The sequence below is a fragment of the Pyrus communis genome, chromosome 5 (genome assembly GCF_041283825.1).
Source record: "Pyrus communis isolate YQ-2024b chromosome 5, ASM4128382v1, whole genome shotgun sequence".
In the NCBI taxonomy this organism is placed as follows: Eukaryota; Viridiplantae; Streptophyta; class Magnoliopsida; order Rosales; family Rosaceae; genus Pyrus; species Pyrus communis.
In genome coordinates this window covers 31,670,857-31,689,608 of record NC_142569.1, presented here as the reverse complement: position 1 = coordinate 31,689,608, position 18,752 = coordinate 31,670,857, and the positions used below count along the sequence as shown (strand labels likewise).

The 18,752-nt window shown below is 37.2% G+C and overlaps 1 protein-coding gene, 1 long non-coding RNA gene and 1 pseudogene across 2 annotated transcripts in view; 2 read left to right on the top strand and 1 right to left on the bottom strand.

Annotated features, from left to right (window-relative positions):
* Positions 1-18,752, top strand: part of LOC148697146 (somatic embryogenesis receptor kinase 1-like) — a 50,893-nt gene that overhangs the window by 18,293 nt on the left and 13,848 nt on the right. The window lies entirely within an intron of this gene.
* Positions 359-1,668, top strand: LOC148697148 (uncharacterized; annotated as a pseudogene).
* LOC148697147 (uncharacterized) lies at positions 8,687-11,712 on the bottom strand. The gene is made up of 3 exons (XR_015963103.1): positions 11,505-11,712; positions 10,870-10,976; positions 8,687-9,664 (listed from the first exon to the last, which is right to left on the bottom strand). It is a non-coding gene; the product is annotated as an uncharacterized LOC148697147 (long non-coding RNA).

Here is an 18,752-nt window from a genome sequence, read left to right as displayed (position 1 = left end):
CATTGTTTGATTGTGGAAGTTGTTTTCGTAGAAGAAAGAAAAAGGCCGATAGCCATAAGAAAAGAAGGGTAGCATATTTGGGGTTCAAGAACATATTTTGTTTAGTTGTTTGGTATTCAAATGGCGGCGTCTAATGTCAAGATTGAAGGGTTGCTTGGGACGCTTACGGTAAAGCTTCAGGATGACAATTTTGTTAAATGGAGTTTCCAGTTTCAGTCTGTTCTTAGGGAATACGATCTTTTTGATCATTTCACGGGTGAAGATCCATGTCCTCCGAGATTTGTTATTGATACAGAGTCAGGAGTTACTAATAAAGTTAATGTGGCGTATAAAGATTGGGTGAAGAAGGATCTAGCCTTACTCAGTCTTCTCATTGCTACGCTATCTGATGATGTTATGGAACACATTATTGGTAGTAAGACTGCGTGTGAGGCCTGGACTTCCTTACAAGAAAGGTTTGCGTCTGTCTCCATGGTTAGAATCAATCAACTGAAGAGTGAGTTTCACACTATCCAAAAAGGTGGGGAATCTATGGATAGGTTTCTTTTACGGGTTAAAGCAATTAAAGATCAACTAGTGTCTGCTGGAGAAAGGATTACTGAGAATGATTTTCTTATAGTTGTGCTATCTGGCTTACCTCTTGAGTTTGAAATGATAAAGACTGTGATATTGGCTCGGGATTCTCCTACATCATATAAAGATTTGAGGGCTTAACTTCTTGGTGCAGAGGCTAATATTGAATCACGAATGAAGTCTTTGAGTACATCCATGGCAGCAATGTATGTTCATGGAGATGGATCTGGTTCCAATGCTTTTCAGAATAATCATAATGGTTTCGAAGTTGGGGAAAGTTCCAATTCTCACAGGTTTCAAGGGGAATATGATGGAGAACACTCCAATGCGTTTCATGGTGGTTCTGGCTTTGTGGGGAATGGTGACAGGTTTGTACAGAAGAGCAATTTTTCAGTGGGAAATAAGAGGTATAATGGCAATTATAACAATGGTAATTTTGATCATAGAAGTAATAATGGTTCAAGAAACTTCTCTGGCAATGGAAATCAATCTGGTCACAGAAGTAACAATGGCAATTTTAATGGCAACTTTTCTGGCAATGGTAAAAATGTTCAGTCACAGAATAGAAGCAGTTTCTCCGGTAGTGGTTTTCAAAAGAGTAATACCTGGAATGGCAATACAACTTACAGATCTGGTGTTTCACCTGAATGTCAAATATGTTTTAGGAGGGGACATACAGCAGCTAATTGCTATCACAGAGCTGCCACTGGAAATACAAGGTTCCTTGCTTGTCAGATTTGTGGGAAAAGAGGACATATTGCACCGAAGTGTTATCATCGAAATAATTTTGGTTATCAGGGTACTCCACCACCTTCTTCCTTGACTGCAATGACTGCACAGGCTAATATTGGACAGAATGCACCACAGAACAATGGACATGGGTTCTCAAATGGGGATACTTGGATTCTAGACACCGGAGCTACACACCATATGACTTCTAATGTTCATGCACTTTCTCAAGTCAATTCTTACAATGGAGATGAAAAGATAACAATTGGAAATGGTGAAGGTTTGGCAATCAAGAACATTGGTTCTTCTACAATTACAACTCCAAATAATGCTTTAATTCTGTATAATGTTTTGCATGTGCCTTAAATCACTGTCAATCTTCTTTCTGTTAAGATGTTATGCAAAGATAATGGATGTTGGTTTATTTGTGATGATGTGGATTTCTTTATACAGGACAAAGCAACAAGGGTGATTTTGTACCATGGAAAGAGTGATGATGGGGAATTGTTTGATTCCTTGAAGAAATTTCCAATCCATTTCAAGATCAAACCTTGAAGGCCCTTGGATCGACATCTACATTAAGGGACTTCAAAGTGGATCTCCTACACGTGACAAGCACATGTATATGACGCGCCTTGAAGTGGGGGCATTTGTAGACATCAAAATTTCGATGAAATAAATGTTGACCAATGCATTAAAATTACAATCCCCATTTATTTCACCTACATCATACACTTACTTCACCTACAACCTCTACTCATTTCACCTACATCATCCACTTACTTCACCAAAAAAAAAAGGATGGTGGTGGTTCATTCTCAAAGTCTATAAATAGGCTTCTCCATTAAATGATCAAAAGGGGAATTGACATATACATTTTTCTACTCCTAAATTGGAAGAAAATTCACCAAACCCTTGAAGCTATGAAACTCTAAAGCTTTCAAGCATCCAACCTCCCAAATTCCCAAGAATCCCAAAGGATCAAGAAAGCCCTCTTCGTTCTTCGTCAAATCCTTGAAGAAATCCATACAACCATTCATCAAGATCAAGCCTCGAAATCCCTTGAAGATCCGTTCATCCTCATTCATCCTAAAGATCAAGCCCCGACGGTCCTTTAGATCAACAACATCAACAAATCTGCACCACTATTCATCCCTAGATTGAGCCCCGACGACTCTTTAGATTAGCAGCCCATCAACAAATTTACACCCTACGAAGATAGAATCAGATGATCAAATTCTAAAAGAGATTGTAATCCCAAAATTAATACAAAATTTTATTTTGTACACGTGTTTTTGTCTCATTCATCGCAGGAATATTCGTGTTTACAACTACATCCAAGAACTTTTTGTCTATGGCACTTTATCTCTATTGAGAACTTACACACTTGTTTCAGTGTTCTAAAACGAATGATTTGAAACGACCCACTCTCCTAATTGAGTATAATGTGTGTCGATTTTTTTTTCAAATTATCCATTATTTATCTGATAATACTACAGCTAGAAATAATTTAAGATATGAGAGTTAGAGAAAAGGTCTCTTTTAAAATATATATATATATATATATATATATATATTATTAAGGGAAGAGGGAGGGTTCGAAACTATTACAATAATTTAGGAAATGAGAAGTTCGAACTCGGAATGCATGAGTGAAAGCTCAACAACTATCCAATAGGATATTGAACCACATGCAAGAGAAAATGTCTATTGAATTTGACTTTTTTAGATTACAATGGACTCACTGTTTAGGCATAAATAAAACAAGTAGAGTTAATGTTATACTTATGATATTTTTCATACCGCATTTGTAAGACCTCTCTAATAGACGTAATGCCCACTAACAAATGAGGGTTCCATCTCTATTAGAGAGATGGTACAAATGGGATATATATGTAAAATGTAGTAAGAGTGACATTTTTGTAACAACCAATGAGACTATATCATTAATAGTGATTTTGGCCTTTGATTAAATTAGTATATTAATAATGGAAAGTATTATTGACACTCCAAAAATCTCATTATACACTCCTCGCAAGTGTATTTTTCTTTCTTAATATAGAAAGTTTGGAGTGTAGAATGAGATTTTTGGAGTGCTAATAACAATTTCCTTAATAATTTGTATTATCTAAATTTGCATTTTATGATTGACTTTTAAGGTATACATATCTAACAATCTCTCACTAACACTAAAGTCAACCACAACACTTATGGATTGATTATAATTTTAAAATTACGAAACTACCTTTAACAACGTGAGCATTACCAAAATATCAACCTAAGGTAGTGCTTGTTTGGGTTCACTAAATTTTATTGGACTAGACTACACTAATTATAAGTGTAGTCCTATGTTTGTTAGGCAAAGGGATTAAGTGTAAAGGAAAACTAATAAAAAGTCCAAAAAAAAACTTTAGTTTTAATGAAAAAGACAAATAAAGATGTAGTAAATAGTACCAGAGAAAGATAAAAATGTGATTTTTCGTTAAAAGTGAATAGTACCGAGAGTGTTTAATTAAAAGTCCCTAAGTTTAATGAGATTAGCCCTCACTCTCTCCGACTATCTCTTTTGCTAGGAGTTCTTAGCGAGAATCCGCAAATACAAATAATACTTGGCTACTCAAAGACGAGTATGAATTCCTACTCAAAACTCTTAGTATTTTAAACACAAAGTTTTGTACTTATTATCAGAACCATTCATACTATGAATCATACTGTAAATATCATATCTGCAAAAAATAAATTAAAACTAAGGTCGTTTAGGCAATCTATTGTAGCAAATATATAGACGGTTCGTAATGCTTTTACCAATTCTGTTCACTTGTTTTTAAACAGTTTAATGACTAAACGACCTTAATTTTAATTGATTTTTTGCAGATGTGATCTTTATAGGATGATTTATAATATGAACGGTTCTGATTATAAACACAAAGCTCTATAAATTAATAACGAACAATTTTGAAGAATTTTAAGCAGAAGTTTCCGCAAATACCAAAAGGTTACCAAGCCCGTCGTCGAGAGAGTCGTCACACGTCCTCGTCTGCTCGCTCCTTTTCCTGCTCCGTCATCCTCGTTCGCCCTCATCTCCTGCTCGTCATCATCTGCTCCTAGTCTGGTAAATTTCGAATCGGGCAATTTATTTCTTCGATTTTGTTTTCCAGATCGTTAAATTATTATTGGGTTTTCATCAATTCGTTGTTTTGGGTTTGAAAACTGTGAAAATTTGGAATTTTTACAGCAAAGATTGTCAATTTTATGGATAATATTAGTTTTCTTGAATTTTGTGGTTTTGGGTGTTTTTGATTTGGGTTGAATTTCATAAATCAGTAGTGGCTATGTGGTCCGAGTCGGGTGGATGATTAGCATCGTTCAAATTGTTTGTCTATGTATTTTGCAATGACAATAGCCTGGTGCAGGGGGCTGCACAGTTGTTCATATTAATATCAATAATAATTAGGTGTTCTATGAGGAAAGTAAAATGATAATTATGGTGCAAATTTTGATTGGAAAATTAGTATTAAGGACAAAGAATTGTGTGCCTTAGCATGCGGTGCTCTTGTCTATTTCCTATCACGTCCACAATTTGATGTAGATGCAAGGCTTTGGAACTAGAGCATAATTATCAGAAGGAGTACGAAATTTTTCTGGATCCAGATGCAGGGCCTTTGATTAGAAAACTAGTATTAAGGACAAAGAATTTAGATGTAGATGTAGAGCTTTGGAGTTTGAGTGTTGATTTTTATAATTGTTCATTTAATCTCTCAGTCATGTAAATAAATGCAGAAAAATGTTGTTGTTTGATTCCTTGTGCTGAAATACTTCAGTTTTATTTGCAGTTCTTGGATTTCTTGCATGGTATTTGTCCGGGAAGTTCAAAGTGTTTAATCATAGAGGCCATTCCGCAAAGCTCCTGCATTGTATTTCTTCCATTACTATGTGCTGCTCTCGTGGGAATCTCTCGTGTGGATGATTATTGAATCATTGGCAGGACGTCTTCGCTGGAGCTCTTATAGGAATTGTCACAGCTTCGATTTGTTCCTTGTAGTCCTTCCCTCTCCTAAACCAGCGAGATGGGTGGGCACCTCAAATGTATTTCCACATGCTGGGTGCAGAGAGGAATGTTGGTGTGTCTTTATCTGTGGCCACGAGGTTAAGCTATCTTCTTATGCAAAGAAAAGATATTGAGAGTCCAGACTCGAGTTCACAAGATTCTAGTGCACCAGTCCACCAGTTACTGGAAGAAGGGAGAAGATCCTGAGTTGAGTTTGTATGTCATATAAAACGTATATATACATTTTGTATACACAACGTAATACCTCATCCGATGACTCCATATCGTGTGTAGCTCCTGACATCATTCTTTATTAGATGAAAATTTTATAATTTTATATAGTAAAAGTATGATTTTTGTTCTGAATTGTTTTGTTGGTCTTTTGGGTGAATGTGATGGTTTTTCGTTATCCTACTTTTTAAACGGACACTGTACCAAACGTTTTACTAAGTTAGTCTAACTTAGTTTAATCTAAGCCAATACAGCTTAATCCTTGAAGTTAGCCTATTTCGAGATAGTTTGGTGTAACAAACGTACCCTAATGGTCTAAGCGGACCAACCCAAGGAAGAATGACACCCAAAACTATAAGGGGGCGTTTGTTGCACCGGACTGTCTCGGACTAGATTAGCTTCAGGGACTAAGCTGGACTTGCTTAGACTAGACTAAGCTGGACTAACTTAGTGAAGTGTTTGATGCAGTGTCGGATTAACAAGTAGGATAATGAAAATAATATTGTAGTTTATTGTCGAAATTAATTTATTATTAATTTCATCACATAATCTTTCTCAGTTCCCTTCTCGATCTCGAGTCTACCAACAAACTCCTCCACTTCCCTCATTAACTTCACAATTTCACCACCTCTCTACTCATCGTCCTCTCAATCTCAAACTTTATCTCACATCATTTGCTCCATCTAGCTTAGAACAAAAACACCACAAACACCCTTCTCCAACTCTAACCTAACATTTTCCTTGCTCTACTCACTTAACTCGCTCGCAAGCGGCTCAATCTCCAAGGCGGAATCGACTCAGCTCGGACTCCAAATCTACCTTGCCCTGCACCAGTGACTCCACCTGCTGCTGGCGGTCCTTGGTTTCCTTGAGCAGCAGAGAATTCAGTGACATGAGGTTCTGGAGCTTCTCGGATGGCTCGTCCATGGCGGTGGTGGCGGCAGGAAATATGAGATTGGGGATTTTTTGCGGGTGATGGTTGGTGGTGGGAAATATGAGATGGGGGAATTTTTGTGGTTGATGTTAGTGGTGGGAAATATGAGATTCGAGATTTTAGAGGATGATGACCATGGCGATGCGAAGCAGCTTGCTAGGGATAGTCTGCAAATCTTAATTAAATCCCATCAAAATCTAAAATTAAGAAGCCCAGAACTCACAGAGGGGCTCACAGGGAGGAGGAAGAAGCCGATCTTAGCAAATCCCATGGTTTGGGGAGGGCCTTGCTAAGAATCTTTAAGGAGGCCTCTAGTCCACACGAGTCTCCTTTAGTCCCACTTAACTTAGTCCCAGCACTTATCAAACATGGAACTGTAGTCTAGTCCAGTCCAGTCCCATTTAGGCCTGGTTTGGTACTGAGGTGATTCTGAAAAAAACTGGTATCAAAAAAAGCTGGGAGCTGTTTTTGTGTTTGGTAAACATTCAGCTTTAGCTTTTTTTTCACAATTTTAGATAAAAAAAAGAAGCCAAAAATAAGAAGCTGCAAAACCCAATTTTGAAAAACCGGCTTTTTCACATCTGTTTTACATTAAAGTTTATCAAACAATATAATACTATTTTTTTTTTTTTTTTTTGAAAAGCACTTTTACAAAAAAGTTTACCAAACACTCTGTTGCTTTATTTCACATCTGTTTATTTTCATAGCACAGCAGAAACAGCTTTTTTTCAAAGCACAGCAATACCAAACCAGCCCTTAATAAGGCCAAACAAACACACCCTAAAACCCCAAGGCCCAAATCACTTGTCATCTCAAGGGTTCAAAGTTGATGGCATTGTCACCGATTTCCCCGAAACTGCCAGCAAATATACGAGTAAGTAGACTACTACTTCCGCAGCGGAATTTTAACCTACTGAAGGCCTATTGACTGGTGTCGCACCATATGAACGGTCTAAATACTCTATCTAATGAGTCGTTTGTAGGTGTTCGTACTCGCGGTATACGCTAACGTACCCTAGACAAACCGAGTTACAGAAACCACTCACAACAATTTTCGACATGAATTTGCAGGATCCCCATGCAGTGATACGGACCCCAAGGCCAACGTCCCGTATGCAATCTTGCCAGTTGAACCAGGTGCACTGTCGGGTCTGATCGGCCCCGAGGCATTGTCTCAGGCAGAAGCCCCAAGCCCGGCTCTTCAAGTCTCGAATGTGGTTGACCCACCGCTCCCCCGGAGTGGGGAAGAAGAACGACTCCAGCTCCAGCCCCGGCTCCGGCTCCGTTCCAACTCGGGTTCATCTGATGCAGGCTCCAAATCTCCACCTGCTCCTGCACCTTCTGATGAAAAGTCAAGTGCTTTTGCAAATGGGGCCAGTTGGTGTGCTTCTGTAGTTGCTGTAATGGTGCTTTTGCTGGCGAACTATGTGCTTCTGAGAATTAAACTAACATTACGTGAGTGTTATACACATAACATCATCACATACAGTATAGTAAATATTGGAAAATTAGACAGATTTATTTCTGACTGGTTAATTGTTTTGATTCTTCATTATATTTTGTTCATCCTACATTTTCGTTCAATTTTTTTCCCACTAATCATCGATTAACTCGAACTGGTTTCGATTGAAAAATCTCTAAAATTTGAACCTATTGAACCAGTTCGATCGATTTGTTTGATTAATCATGTCCGTTGATATCATTTATGAGTTCATATCGAGTAAATGTCAAAATTTTAATCCTTTAGAAGTTACAATGATTTTTTTTTTTTATCTAATTTTTAAAGTAGGAGATTAACTCTAATTTTTAAGGTAGAAGATTCGAAGTTGATCACAAAAATTAAGACGTTATAGAATTTATTGAGCCGACCCTATACAGTGGAATAAGACTTGTTTTTGTTATAATTTTTTTTTTAAAACACGGGTGAAATATTTTTATTATTATTCAAATAAAATATGGAAATTCAGTACACAAAAAAAAATAAAAATTAAGAAAAGGAGAGGACGAGGTTCAGATTCGCCTTTGTTCAGACAAAAGAGGGAAGGAAACGCAGCGTTCCATGGCTGCGAATGCGGCAGCTGCCCGCGGATGAAAGCAACCGGGTCGCCCCGCCAAGGAAACCGATTCCGCATTCCCGCCGCCTGGTTTTACAATCGCTATAAGTATCATTTTCGATTTTTTTTTCAAACTTTTAACAGGAATCTTTTGATGACAGTTACCATGTTTCTGTTTGTTTAACACGATTTAAATTGATAAAAAATGTAAACTCGGGAAAAATAATCAAAGCTAAGATCTAGAAGCAGAACCACCTAAGAATTCAATGGCTGAAGTGGAAAGGGATAAGACTTTGAGTGAAGCTCTAGTCAAGAGTACCAAACAATCAGCGAACTTCAGGAATCTAAGCTTAGGGACGGCAAGGAAGTTCAGCCAAGTTCAGGTATTTTGTTTTATCTAAGTTAAGGAATTAATTCATCTCTTTTCTAAAAATATTCATCTTCTACATTTTGTCGTCTTATAGCTCTTAGGAAATTTGTGGTGGAGGGTTAAAATTCTGAAACAGCGACCTCTTTGTGCATCTGGTCCATAATAGTGCACAAAAGAATAGACCAAACATTCCAACTCATTTCATAACCCAAAAAAAAATTCTAAATCGAAACTGTGATCTCCACCACAAAGAATTTGGAATTCTCCATTGTAAAATCTTAATAAAAAGAAGACCCAAAAAAACCTAATACACATTCCTAAATTTCTTAGTGGGGTTTTACCATAAATTTGTTAATCAAAATCAAATACAAATCCAAACTGAAATGCCAAAATAATCAGAATATCAAACACAGTATACAATTTCAATAACCGAGATATATTATAAAAATTAAAAAAAATTAATGGGCCTAATTTTTTTTCAAGCTCACTGAGCATCACAAATCAAGCAAATGAGCGTATGCATGTTTATTTATGTATGTATAAATCTGTTTATATATGTTATGATAATATATATTATATGTACAGACAGAGAAAGAAATTGAAGGTTGTCGCAAGCAGCAAGAGGTATTGGGCATACCTATTAGTTACTAAACCACTTAGATTATAGCAGTCGGCGTCGTCCGAAGGCTAAATTTTTTCTGGGTTCAGAGAAGATTCCGATAGAACTGCAAGCAAATATACATGGGATTAGAATAGAAGTAGAAATGTAAGCAAATTTATGCAAAAACATTTTAGCAAAGAATAGCAACACAAATAATCTTTCCATAACACTATAAATACATAAAATCTTAACAGAAGACTGCAAAATAATATGTTTTATCTAAACCATAGACATCTTCCTGTCGGTTCTCTAAGGAAAAGTCTCGCTTAATCGTTCATCGATCTTTTCTTCTTTCTTCATTGAAAACAAATCAGTGGGGCCAGGCCGGTATGACTGAATATACGGATCTGAGCTGGGATAGTGGCGCCCATTACTAACCAGTTTCGAAAAGGTTCGCTCATGCTGGAGTGAGCATCCACACTTAGTAATCGGTCCGCTAGTTCACGCGGCACAGGGGAGGAAGGAGTTTTATTGTTTACAGCCTTCTCAGTGCATGAGGAATGAAAAAAGGAAAGAGCTTATTCGTGAAAACAAACTAATGGAGTTCTTTCCTTTACCGCACTTCCCCTTCCAATTCTACTTTCCCTACTCCCATGCTCAAATGGACCACTTTTCCTAACATAATTTTTTTCTGTATCGGCTTTCCTCAATCTTCTGTCCCTACCACGGTAATCATTTTGACGATCCCTTACCAAAGTTCCCCTTCCAGTTCTACCTTCTCTACTCCCATGCTCTGATGCACCATTTTTCCTAAGATAACTTTTTCTTGACACCTCCCAATAAGCATGACCAGTTTTCGACTTTGTTTCTTCCTCTAACATACTTGCTGAATTGTCCTAAGATAACTTACTACTATCTGCATCTCAACTCTTTGCTGCTCTCCCCCAAGAACCATTATCACTGACTTCCTCTAACCTCTTTGCAGATTCCTCCCAAGACAAAACAGATGTCTTCGCCCTAGTTCCTTTCTCCAACCCTTTTGCTCCTTTAGCTTTTGCTGCCAGCAACCACGGAAGTCTTTTCCCATCTCTTCCCACACCACTCCCTCCATTCACTTTCTGACCAGACTAAATTGAAAAACCTCGTCCTCTTACAAAACACCAATTCTGTGTACCACTTCTCATCCTAAACCCCCCAAATTGATTGAAAAAGAAAACCTAATTGCTTGCATTAAAAGACTTCCACAGACAGTTGAATAACATAATACAAATTCGTATCTGTAAAAGTAGACTCCATTTAAATAAGAATAATTAGGTTTAGGAGAAATACCCAAACAGTTAAGCCTTCACTTCTACTTGTTTTGGTCCTTGCTGCAAAAAAGCAGGTGTGTCGTTATGCAAAGTAGAATTTTTTTCTTGCCGGTCCAGCAACGACCACTAACACAACAGGCACAATTAAAAGGTCAACCACTTCTTCAACAATAAACTACTTTACACAAATTTATTGAATAAGAATCAAAATAATTAGATTAAATCCAAAATTAAAACAAAGATCAGAAAATGAGATTGAAATTGAACGAAATTATCATTGCGGTACCAACAAAAAAAAAAAAAAACCAGAAATCTAAATTAATAAAAAAAAATCCAAACAATTGAAAACCCCACCCCAGTTGAATCGAATAAATCCCAGCAAACTCAAATAAAAAATTAAATATTTCAGACCAAAAACGGAATCCAACGGCAGATACCTCAAGAATGAGAGAGACAGAGCTGAGTCATATCAATGACAGAACAGGGGGAGGAGTTTCTGGCGATTTTCTTGCTGAAATTTCCATAGATGGATGTACACCTTGAAGGCCTTGTAGAAATACGCGTCGTACTCACGCCTGTACAAAATTAAAAATTTACCGAATAATTTTGGAAATTAGGGTTTAGGATGAAGAAATGAGGGGGAATATGAAGGACCTTTTGCAGTGGTAATAGGGAAGCTGTCAAGAATTTCTTGTCGACTTTGTGGGGGAGATACCAGTCGAATCGCAGAGAGAGAAGTCGAGCTGTCCAACAGAAAACCTACTTCACACAAATTTATTGAATTATAAACAAAATAATGAGATTTAATCTAAAATTAAAACTAAAATCAGAAAATGAAATTGAAAATGAACGAAACCCTAACCGAATTGAAACCTATTTCTGGCACAGTGTGACGGCATCTCGGATAATTATTTTTCAAGGTGCGAGATGAAGAGTGGAGGATGGTCTACGAATTCGCATTTGGGGGGATAGTTGGCTGCCACGGGAGCATTTCTATCAAGTCCTTAGCCCCCTACCGATGGGGGTGCACCCATTTCTTACGGTGAGATCCTTGATGGCGGAGGATGATGGAGTCCGGTGGAACTCGAATTTAGTGCGTAGATGGTTTTTGAAGGAGGAAGCGGATTTGATTTTGAGCATCCCTTTGAGCTTATTCCATCCAGCTGATTCTTTGATCTGGGAAAAAGAACCAAAGGGGTTGTTCACAACTAAGAGTGCGTATTTTGTGGCAAGATCATGCCAGGGAATGGGTGATGTTGAGCCCACGGGATCAATGGTTAACGAGAACACAAAGTTTCTTTGGAAAGCATTATGGCGAGCCAAAGTTCCGGGAAAAGTGAAAATTTGTGTATGGCATGGGTATATGAATGCGTTGCCTTCCAAAGTGAATATGAAGAATAGACGAGTACTTATAGAGGTTACTTGCGGATTTTGAGATCAAGAAGAGGAGACAGTAGAACATGCATTATTAAAGTGTCCTAGAGCAGCAGCTGTGTGGTTTGGAAGTCCGTTGGGAATTCGGTCGTTTATTGGAAGTGAGGACGGGTTTGGCGGGTGGCTGGAGCATATGGTGCAAAAAGTATCTAAGGAAAGTTTTGAGCTGCTCCTTATTCTAGTTTGGAGTATTTGGAAGGTACATAATGACTTTATTTGGAATGGTATTGATGTTTCTCCGTTGGATACCCAAATCAAAGCACAAGCATGGTTGGCCGAATTTAAAAAATGGAATGATGCTGTACCGCAACACTCCTCGGTATGAATACTTCATTGGCAGACTCCAGCTTCTGGGTGGATAAAGTGCAATTTTGATGTAGCATGGGATGAAAAGGGGTCAATTGGAGGCTTTGGATTGATAGTTAGAGACTCAGATGGAGGTTTTATGGCAGCTCAAGTGAGTAGGGAGGAAGGTGTGCACTCTGCACTACACGCTAAGGCTGCTGCTGCACGGGCAGCAGTGTTGTTCTTGCATAGATGGATCACGTAACAGGTCCAGGTGGAAGGGGATGCGTTGTTGGTGACTTCAGCAATTCAGAATGCAGGTACATCGTAGTGTGGTCATTACGGGCATTTGCTTGAGGATACAAATGGTCGAAGAGAGACGAATAAGGTGGCTCATTGCCTTGCAAGGTTTAGTCTAACTATTGATCATCCGGTCTCTTGGTTCGAAGAGCCTCCGTATGCAATTTCTAAATTATTATTGCAGGATAGTACTAGTAGTTAATTTGGTGTGGGACACTCTTTTTCCCTTCAATCGGGTTGAAAGCCCCGACAAGATTTTTATTGAGGCCCAATGTAAGCACCCTATCATCGATTTGTACGTATTTCAATTTTCAATGATATCGTACTTCCTCTCAAAAAAAAAAAAAAAAAAAAAGGGATGAAGAGCCTAGTCTGTTTCTCCCTCTTCCTCCCCCTCCTTCATCTGTCTTCCTACCCCAACCTTAATTCTCTCTTTCCCCTTCTTTCTCGTTCTCTCCCATTTATCTCTCCTCCATCCCCCTCTGTCTCCCCCATACTCTCTCCATCCTTTTTCTCTTTCTAATTTTCAATTGCTACAAGAAGCGTGGTAAGAAAATTCAGTTTTGATGTTTATTGTGTTAAATATAGATTTAGTGCGGGGAGATAGATAGAGAGATAGGAAGACAGAGGGGAAATAAAAGAGAAGAAGAAAACAAGGGCACCATATAAAAGAAAAGGAGATGCCTCCAGCAGGGATTGTGCCTGATTTATTGTCGCCGGCTGGGGTGGGTGGTGTTGTGGCTGTTGGTTTGTATTTTTAGTTTTTCAGTCTTTTTGTTTTTACATTTTACAACTTAAGCTAGCAGGGATAATGGTGGAAAGATAGTTTTAGATTTTTCGTAATTTTATGGTGGGTGAAATTATAACGTGAATGGAAAAATAAGACAATAAGATGAGTCTAGTAGCACTCTAAGTTAATCTCAAACCTCCCTTAATTTCTGTTATTCTGTAACTAAACAAATCAACACGTTACATTACATATGTACTACATCGCATGATGATGCCTTGTACAAACTTATTATTGTACTCCTTATTGGAGTACAGGAAAAGAAGGACTGCATAATCCAGAAAACCAAATGCAGATAAAAAAAAAATTATACTTGGTAAATATAAGATAAATAATGTCAAATGTCGACATAATTTCTCCAGTATTCCCACACTTGCGCAGACGATTAATTTGTACGTGGCAGGCTGCAGCTCATCAATCCTGGGAAGTCGAGTTAATCTTACCACCAGACCCGTCACTTAGGCCTCGCCTACTTGTAAGGATAGGAACTTTCTGTGTAGTACATAATTAATTAATTAATTAATTAGAACATTATTTCAACAGCAGAGAGAGAGAGAGAGAGAGAGAGAGATAAAAACGTACCGAGCTCTCCGGATTTGTTTCAACAGGAGGAGAAGGAGCAGCTTCTGGATTTGCTGGTGGATCATCGGAGACTGGCGTATCTGCTACTGGGGTTTCTGTAGTTGTGGCTGGGCACTCTACAACTTGTTCTATCTTCTCAGCACCGAAACACTTGAAAAGTGCTCTTATTGCTGCTTCAAGGAATGAGCTACAAGGCTTGGGCTTGTAAGCATCGAATACAAGTACTTTCACATCATCAGTAGTGGTGCTCATCATCTCCTCCTGTGTTGACACTATCGTTGATGATTTTTCCATTTTTGTGTTTATGATCTTTTCCTTGATTTCCTTTAGTTTCTTCTTTCCTCGCCTCCCATTAAATAGATCGTTCATCCGTGGTCTTTGCCTCTTCCTTCACAATAAATTAATCTGTTATTCTAATTGACCCAAAATAAAGAATAAATAATTAGGTTTTATATTATACAATGTGATAAATAATTAGTTAGCAATAATTAAATACCAAACTCGCAATTCATAAGAGTTGAATCTGACGTATTTGTATTTGGTAGTCCAACCTACCTAGTAGTTTTTTACTGTTCGATTTTCTAAAGTCATTCTTAAAGTTAATCTTCACCATTCATTTCTCGGACGATTCAATCAATAATCTTAGACTTTAAAGAAACATTAAAGTCCGTCACTAATGTAGAACAAATGGCTAAGAAGATTGAAGAACATGTCAAAAGGTGCAAAACTGGAAGCAAGATCCAAGGGATGCAAGCACGATCGTTGATGTCAAAATCAAGCGTAAAATATGTCGTCTTGAATGAGAATGAACGAGGAACAATACTCAACATTAAAAGTTCTGGGGTATTTTTAGTACTTTGTTAACTGTTCATTTTATTTCTTGTTTGAACGTTAAGTCCTTTTGCTGTTTGGATTTATGTTTTGGAGGTATAATATTTCAACCTCTTATCTTTCAACTATTATTCAATAAACGAGAGTTTTTTTTTTTTTTTTTTTTTTTTTTGTTGAACTCTAAACGCTAGTGGATTGTAGCGCTAGAATTTCTTTCGATTTTCCTTGTCATATATCCCACTACGTCAACACCTTCTACTTATAAGTGGAGAGAAAACTACAAAATCTCAATATTATGGCAAAGAATCAGCATGCATGGCACTCATGTTCGAATCCTCTCCTTATGAAATAAATTTTAAAATTTTGTTTTTTTAAGAAAATAAATAAAAGAAATTTCATCTTTAAAATATGTAATTCAGTTTATTTAAAATATTCATGTTTGAACTCGAGGCATTTAGTTCAGTTCCTTATCAATTAGTTTAAATATATAAAGAGCCCTCATTGATATATAAAAGATCAGAAAAAAACCGAAGTGTGTGTTTGCTGTTTGGTCTTTCTGTGGGAACGGTCTTGTTCACAATTCACAAACAATGATTGTGTTATTCTAATTAGACACGGGAGTCGGGAATTGACCAGTCCACATGTGGTTCAATTTTTTATCTAAACAAAGCAATAGTATGACCAGTGGGAACTCAAATCGGGCCAACATGTAACGGATTTTGTTTAATAGCTATATGTCAACCTACCCTATGGAAGTAAGAATATGAATGTCGGATGAATAGTGTTCAACTCATTGACCCCAGCTCAGGTCATACTACTGTCACCACCTAACCCATACTACTTTTTCTCTAATCGATCATCTAACCTCGTATTATATTTTCTCTAATCTGTCATCTGAGCTAATTAAATCACCATAACTCTATTAATTAATGTTTTAACTACTATATGGGATTCCTTGCTGTTAATAATATAATACTCCCACACATCCAAAGATAGAGAGAGTGAGAGACTCGATCGCCAAATTAGAAGCGCAAATTAAGAGACCATTGTTAGGCCAAATTGAATGCTTTGAGAGGATATGGGAACAAGGCATTTGTTATAGAGTAATGTTAAGGAAACCGTAATTTTAAATCACATTAATTGGTGTACTATCTCATATGCCAAGTGATGCATACAATCTGATAACATAACAATGGAGATGAACAAATGAACTAAGGAAGAAGAAGATGAAATGTGAGAAGAAAAGAGAGAATCTGAGAAATGTAAAGCTTGTATATTTCACGCCATGTAAAAGAGTATTACACACAAGGTTTTATAGAGACTCTTTCAACAATTACTACAATACTCTCTAACTAACTTGTGTTCTTCTAACAGACTTAACTAGTGACAAATATCACCGCAATTTTAAATCACATTAATTAGTGTACTATGTCATGTGCCAAGTGATGCATACAATCTGATAATAGTACAATGGAGATGAACAAATGAACTAAGGAAAAAGAAGATGAAATGCAAGAGGAAGGGAGAGAATCTGAGAAACGTAAAGCTTGTATATTTCACACTATGTAAAAGAGTATTACAGACAAGGTTTTATAGAAACTCTTCTTACATCAACAATTACTACAATACCCTCTAACTAACTTGTGTTCTTCTAACAGACTTAACTAGTGACAAGTGTCACCGCAATTTTAAATCACATTAATTAGTGTACTATGTCATGTGCCAAGTGATGCATACAATCTGATAATAGTACAATGGAGATGAACAAATGAACTAAGGAAAAAGAAGATGAAATGCGAGAGGAAGGGAGAGAATCTGAGAAACGTAAAGCTTGTATATTTCACACTATGTAAAAGAGTATTACACACAAGGTTTTATAGAAACTCTTCTTACATCAACAATTACTACAATACCCTCTAACTAACTTTTGTTCTTCTAACAGACTTAACTAACTAGTGACAAGTGTCACCAAAATTTTAAATCACATTAATTAGTGTACTATGTCATGTGCCAAGTGATGCATACAATCTGATAACAGTACAATGGAGATGAACAAATGAACTAAGGAAAAAAAAGATGAAATGCGAGAGAAAGAGAGAGAATCTGAGAAACGTAAAGCTTGTATATTTCACACTATGTAAAAGAGTATTACACACAAGGTTTTATAGAAACTCTTCTTACATCAACAATTATTACAATACCTTCTAACTAACTTTTGTTCTTCTAACAGACTTAACTAACTAGTGACAAGTGTCACCATCTTCAGACACTATACTCTCCCCTCATTCTCAACACGCCCCCTCATGTGTGGCGAATTTTCAAGCCTAACACGTGGACAACACAACGAGATGACGTGGAGCGCATGTGGTCATTTGGCTTCACACGTGAGACAACCTGCTCTACTACCATGATAACAGTAAAATGGAGATGAACAAATGAACTAAGGAAGAAGAAGATGAAATGCGAAAGGAAGAGAGAGAATTTGAGAAATGTAAAGCTTGTATATTTCACACCATGTAAAAGAGTATTACACACAATGTTTTATATAGACTCTTCTTACATCAACAATTACTACAATACCCTCTAACTAACTTTTGTTCTTCTAACAGACTTAACTAATGACAAGTGTCACCATCTTATGACACTATAGCTATTACAATCAACATCCAATCAAATAAGTTCATTAATCAAAAGCTTCGTTCCTCGTGAAATCATGATTTTCCAGTCATATGTATTTAAGAAGTTTGATCTTACTTAAGTCGAACTCCGATTAATGGCTCTAATATGGATCATTCCATGAGCCGCCATGATCTATTCTCCAAAACTATATATAGCCGCATAGTTTTCTCTTTCTTTTTCTCAATGGCCCCAACAACTACATATAGCCAACTCCTCTTTCTGCTACCCCCATAGAGTAGGAGACAAATGTATGTATTTCGATTACGGTCCTATTGTATAGTTACAATTCTCCATATATGTTCTCTCTCTCTCTCTAGATCTCTCTCCACGTTGAAAACATGTTAAGTTCTTGACTACATATTCCGGCTAATCCGGACAAAAACCAACGAATCTCCAACGAAGACAAACCCCTATTTCCTTCATCTCGTCCTCATATACAACCCAACACCTGAAAGCCCTGGCACGAGGTGAATCGAGCCTCCATAGTTTTTTCAAGTCGAATGGTTTTTTTTTTTTCTTTTTCAAAACTTCGAACACCCTTGGATGCAAGGTTAGGTGTATTATCTCTCTCTCCAAGATCTTCAACACCCCCTTCTTAAATGAGCTTAATAGCTTTTTCCAAATGAAAGTGCCATTAGAGTTAAGAGAACGGAGGTAGTAGTTTCCAGTGTAAAAAGATTGGTTGCAGCGTAAAAAGCATTTACTCTTATGCCTTCATAGGTTGGTGAAATGTTAATTGACATAGGATTATAGGTTCTAACGTGGCGGTTTTGACTGGCCAACAACTTGATGGCTTCTTGAAGGAAAGGGAATAAAAGATACCTTGTTGGAGTCTTCTAGCTTTCGGCAACTCTAAAGCTTGTAGCATGAAGTTATATTATGAGAAATGTTTCTTCTGGCGTGAAAAAGGTTTCGTTTTTTTCTTTCTATAAACTCTATAATACACATTAGAGCAACATCACCGTTGCTAAGGCCCCCCAGAGCTATTCACTATTTAATCCACC